Genomic DNA, 5,783 nt, shown 5'->3' with positions numbered 1-5,783 from the left:
GTGATCTGCCCTGAGTCCCCTTCGGGGTGAGAAGGGCGGAATATAAATGCTGTAAATAAATAAATAAAATAAATAGATTCACGATGGAAGATCTAAAGATTCATAGAGAGAACATGTTCAATCAAAACCATGAATATAATCAAATCCGCAAAAGTGAAAACCACAAATGTGGAAGGACAACCATAATTCACTTTAAAAAGTAAAGACCATCCATTTTTATTGATGTCTTTGTATGTACTTTGATCCACGTTTCCTTGGATTTTCTGTGGGTCTCCTTGAGTCCCTCTAGTCCAAAACAGGTGGGATATAAAGGAATTAGCAACAGCAGCCACAAAAATCACAATAACTAGTTAAAACCAAGGGGATAACTTAATTAGTCTTTTTTTTTAAAAAAAAAAAAATTACAGTGGATGTCTTAAACTGGCTTTTCTGCATTAACTTAATCCCAAAATTAAGCCATTAGTTTATTCATTAATTGGATGAGAGATAATACTAATAAGGCAACAGATTTTACCATTCTTGAGTTAATCCCGAGGTGAAACAGATTTTAAACAAATGAATAACAAGGACAAAGTGGAAAGGTGTCCCTTTGCATCCAAGTGGTCTTCCTGTGTTAAACACCAGACAATAGTGTTGTGTGTAACCTGTGTCAATAGTTCTTCAACGTGCAACACAACTCCATGGTTCCGCAGACACTTGGAAACAGGAAACAAGTAAATCACAGTGATGAACTGCGGAGCTGAAGTTTGTACCAGATAACAGATGTTTATCGCACAACATCTGTTAGCCACCTTACTTACAGCAGTGATAACTTGTGTTATCACTAAGTTTTGCTAATGAGTAGTGTTAATACTGAAGTTGTCGATGTTCATACTTTCTGCATCCAATTTTGCTCTGGCTTCACAGTCAACAACCCATTTCCAACCATGTACATTGTGAGAAAGGACACCCCAAACTCTATAATTGCAGTCATCCCTCTGCATTTGCTGTGGTTAGGGCCACAGGACCCACATGAAAAATTGTGAGGAAATAAGTCGCTATTTTTTAACCTGAAAGAATAAATCTCTGTTCATTTCTAGGTTTTCCAGCATGACTCTATAGTCAACGTCCACTGGAACTTGACAATTGCACTGCATTGGAAGACCTAAAGCAGCGGTTCTCAACCTGGGGTCCCCAAATGTTTCTGGCCTTCAACTCCCAGAAATCCTAACAGCTGGTAAACTAGCTGGGATTTCTGGGAGTTGTAGGCCAAAAACATCTGGAGATCCCAGGATGAGAATCACTGACCTAGAGATTCACACAGAGTTGTTCTCTTATGAAATCTCCAGGTTCTCCAGGATGACCGGATGAAGTCGGCAATAGACTCACACTTCCAGTTTCAAATTTGACCAGGAATTATCTTTGGAATGGTTTGGGGGAGTTATGGGGGAAATCAAGTCAAACCACTATGTTTCTGGTCAGTCTTGCAGCTGCTTGGGCAATGCGGCGTGAGTGTGTCATTTCTCATCTCTTTTTTTTATTTGAGAGATCTAGAGAGACTTTAAATAACAGGTGCACAGTAATGGAGCACAGTGGTAAAATTCTCCCACCCCTGTAAGCAAAATCTGCAGTCACACGAAAACACATTCTCAGACTGCAACTGCTTGGAGATAAATAGACATTGTGGGCCTTAGTGTAACTCTATGGTAGCTTCATGATCTCTGCCTCAACTATTAAGTCCCCTCACTCAGGGACAATCACTCATGGCCAAGTTTGATGGTCTTCCAAAGGTAGAGACTTGGAGCTGGATCTGTGCAGACCTATTCTGGATCCACATGGTCCAGAGGACATAGATTTCCAAATGGAAGGTGACTGCAACAAGGATTTGTTTGAGGTGTCTTTCTCTTGACATGTTTCTTCCTTTCATCCTGCATTCATGACTCTGAATTCTGCAGCACTGTTGGTAGCAGCTGACCTCTGGTAGAATGCTAACCTCAAGTTAGGGATTCCCAGTTCTCAGTGTCTGTGCTACAGTTTTTATGCTTAACTTTAAGCTCATCTTTAAATCTCTTTTGCTGTCCACCAACATTCCATTTTCCATTCTTGAGTTAAGAGCATCGTAACTGCTTTGGGAGATGGCGATTAGGCATTAGGACAACGTGACCAGTCCAGCGAAGTTGGTGGAGGAGAATTATCACTTCAGTGCTGGTGGTCTTTGCTTCTTCCAGAATGCTGACATTTGTCCACCTGTCTTCCCAAGAGATTTGCAGGATTCCTTTGAAGGCAACACATAAGTTGAGAGTGATGTTTATAGATGGTCCATATTTTGCAGATGTACAATAGAGTTGGAAGGACAATAGCTTTATTAACAAGCATCTTGATATCCCTACACACACACACACACACATTTGCCATGTTTTCTTAGGCATCCTGGTGATCATGTGAGGACCTGAGATGGCCAAAGAATTTCAGGTCCTGAGATTCTTTGGAAAAATCCTACTCTAAAATCCACCACCGCATACCCAATAATGGTCCTGATGTGACATGCATGGTCCCAATTAATCCTCTGTTAAAAAGGAGAGGTTAAGTCCAGTTGTGACCGACTCTGGGGGTTAGTGCTCATCTCCATTTCTAAGCCGAAGAGCCGGCGTTGTTCATAGACATCTCCAGGTCATGTGGCCGGCATGACTGCATGGAGTGCCGTTACCTTCCCGCCGGAGCGGTACCTATTGATCTACTCACATTTGAATGTTTTCGAACTGCTAGGTTAGCAGGAGCTGGGGCTAACAGTGGGCGCTCGTTCTGCTCCCGAGATTTGAACCTGGGACCTTTTGATCCGCAAGTTCAGCAGTTCAGCGCTTTAACACACTGTGCCACCAGGGGCCCCAATCCTCTGTTATCCCAGTTTTTTCTTCTCATTAGTTTCCATTTTCCCCATCTATTTCTCAAAACAGTTTAAATTATGTTTATGACAAGCTGCTCAGAGGCTAAACCAACACATGATGGCAGCAAAGAGTAGTACGAGAAGACTTTTGCACGGAAAAAGGGACACAAAACATCAAAGACTCGCATGGAGTCACCCTTAAACACTGCATAGGATTGTCTGCAATCCACTGGCTCTGCTTGAGATGGCTTTTCTATGAATGGACAAACATTAATTGCTAACCTTCTGGGGCTGATGCATATGACCAGGCTTTTTTCTCCTGGCCTCTGTACAAATGGAGACGAACCCACCAGTTCTAATTTTGGATGACCCCTGCAGTCATAGAAACCACTTAAACAAAATCAGTTTGAGGTCATTGACATCAGATTCCCCCTTATAATGACTCAAGCTGTTGGTCTGCCTAACTCAGTTGCAAAACATTCTTTCTCCAAATCCAGATGTGTTGGGCTACACCTTCCATCAAACACCAGATAGCATGGCTATGATGCTGGAAGTGACAGGATTTGTAGTTCTACACACATTAAAAGACATCTGGTGGGGAAAAGCTGTTGTATGGATAGGCCTACCAGAAGAGACTATTCTGTAGTACTATTTTAAACTCAGACTCTATATCCAGCTGTTGAATCTCTTCTGGCAGCACATACTACAACACTACAAAAACATATGAAGCAATACACATACTTCCAAGTCTCATTAACATCCATACACCAATACATCATTCCAAAATTCCAAAAAGCAAGATGGGTTTCCCTTGCCGGGTTCTTCCGTAGCTTAAACAATGTGTGTTTTCATTCTTCACAAGGCATTACAATAGGACTAGGTTTTTTCTGTAAATAAAATCATCTACTTTGGTCACTGAGCTAACTGGAAACTAACTTTCTGCTAATCAAGAACTCTAAACAAATATACCTCCATATAAACAAACTCAAACAAACACCATGAATTACCTGCTTATCCAACCAGGTTTCCTGTGTCACTGTGTCAAAATAGGTTCAAGACGGACAAGATAGCATATCTTCACACACGCTGCATAATAATTAATGCATTAGAATTCACCACTGCGAGGAAGTAGTGATGCCTGCAGGCTTGGATGACACATAAAATGGATTACTCAAATTCCTGGCGAATGGATCTATCAGCAGATATTAGTTACAACCTCCAAATGGAAATGACACATGATGAAGCAGTTATCATTCCTGCTGTTATCACTGTTCAGGTGTGAGTGTTGTTACCAATTTCACCAAATTCACCGGATCAATACACAAGAAAAAGTAGGTGTCAGGGCACAAACTAGAGCACAAAATGCTAACTGATCATCAGGTAAATGGAAAATTGAGTGGAAGAAAAAGGGTTTGAATCCCCACTCAGTCATGGAAACCCAGTCACACACTCATACCTCAGAAAATCCTATAATTCATTTGCCTTACAGTCTCCATGAGTTGAAAATAACATAACAAGTACAAAGTTTCATTGGGTGGAACTGTAGCATGTCTCTTTCCCCATCTGCCCCATAACCCAACTTTTACCTGTTGCAGAAGGCAGTGGTTCAAATAATAATTCAGCTCTATTCCTGTAGTTTAAAGGTGAACAATATGGTGAACCTTTTTAGGCTGCATGCAACCCTTGACACCTGCAAAAACAGACCCTGAAACCCTCCAAAAAAACTCCCCCAAAGTCCCATTTACAAAAAGATTAAATCATGTCACATTGGGGGTCATTTATCACCTAAATCTATATACCCAGAGGTGCCCACAACTTTGGCAATGTTCTTTCTCATGTCCTAGAACCTTCCATATCTTCACCCCAAATAAAAAATGGCCAAACATCAGTCAAAATAGCACTCAGAAGTGATGTGATATCACTTCCAGCAGATTAAAAAAACAGCAATACAGTTCTAATATTGCAAAGTTGTCCATGCCTGCTATAGCTGGAGGCACAACATTGGAAACACTGTTATTGCTGTTCATCCAGATACAAGAACAGATAATTGGACGGGACCCTTTGCTTGCCGTTACATGGAATTGCTGGCTGTTTATACGTTTTATTGAATAATACCCAACTTGGTAAATATTACACTTAGATTTTCCTGCTCTGCCATTGGCTCACCTTCTTGGCTTTGCTCATGGATGGAATGAAGTCCCTCATGACCATTCCCAAATTTGAGATTAATGCCCATGCTAAAAAACAAAACCCCTATATTAAATAGATCCTTAATCGCTAATGGGGGAGAAACTACATTTCTGAAAAGACAAATTCTCATACAGTAGAGTCTCACTTATCCAACGTTCTGGATTATCCAACACATTTTTGTAGTCAGTGTTTTCAATGCATTGTGATATTTTGGTGCTAAATTCGTAAATACAGTAATTACTACATAGCATTAATGTGTAATGAACTACTTTTTCTGTCAAATTTGTTGTATAACATGATGTTTTGGTGCTTAATTTGTAAAATCATAACCTATTTTGATGTTTAATAGGCTTTTTCTTGGGGAGCCTGTGGTGGCTCAGTGTGTTAAAGCGCTGAGCTGCTGAACTTGCAGACCGAAAGGTCCCAGGTTCAAATCCGGGGAGCGGAGTGAGCACCCGCTGTTAGCTCCAGCTTCTGCCAAACTAGCAGTTCGAAAACATGCCAATGTGAGTAGATCAATAGGTACCACTCCAGCGGGAAGGTAACGGCATTCCATGCAGTCATGCCAGCCACATGACCTTGGAGGTGTCTACGGACAACGCCGGCTCTTCGGCTTAGAAATGGAGATGAGCACCAACCTCCAGAGTCGGACACAACTGGACTTAACGTCAGGGGTAACCTTTACCTTTACCTAGGCTTTTTCTTAATCTCTTCTTATTATCCAACATAT

General features: G+C 41.2%; 1 long non-coding RNA gene across 1 annotated transcript; it reads right to left on the bottom strand.

Moving 5' to 3' along the window:
- Positions 1-398: 398 nt before the first annotated feature.
- On the bottom strand, positions 399-4,870 carry LOC134292494 (uncharacterized). The gene is made up of 2 exons (XR_009999737.1): positions 3,871-4,870; positions 399-2,254 (listed from the first exon to the last, which is right to left on the bottom strand). It is a non-coding gene; the product is annotated as an uncharacterized LOC134292494 (long non-coding RNA).
- Between the last annotated feature and the right edge of the window lie 913 nt (positions 4,871-5,783).

The sequence above is a fragment of the Anolis carolinensis genome, chromosome 6 (genome assembly GCF_035594765.1).
Source record: "Anolis carolinensis isolate JA03-04 chromosome 6, rAnoCar3.1.pri, whole genome shotgun sequence".
Classification (NCBI taxonomy): Eukaryota; Metazoa; Chordata; class Lepidosauria; order Squamata; family Dactyloidae; genus Anolis; species Anolis carolinensis.
The sequence above is the reverse complement of the archived record's forward strand: the minus strand, read 5'-3'. Positions and strand labels throughout refer to the sequence as shown.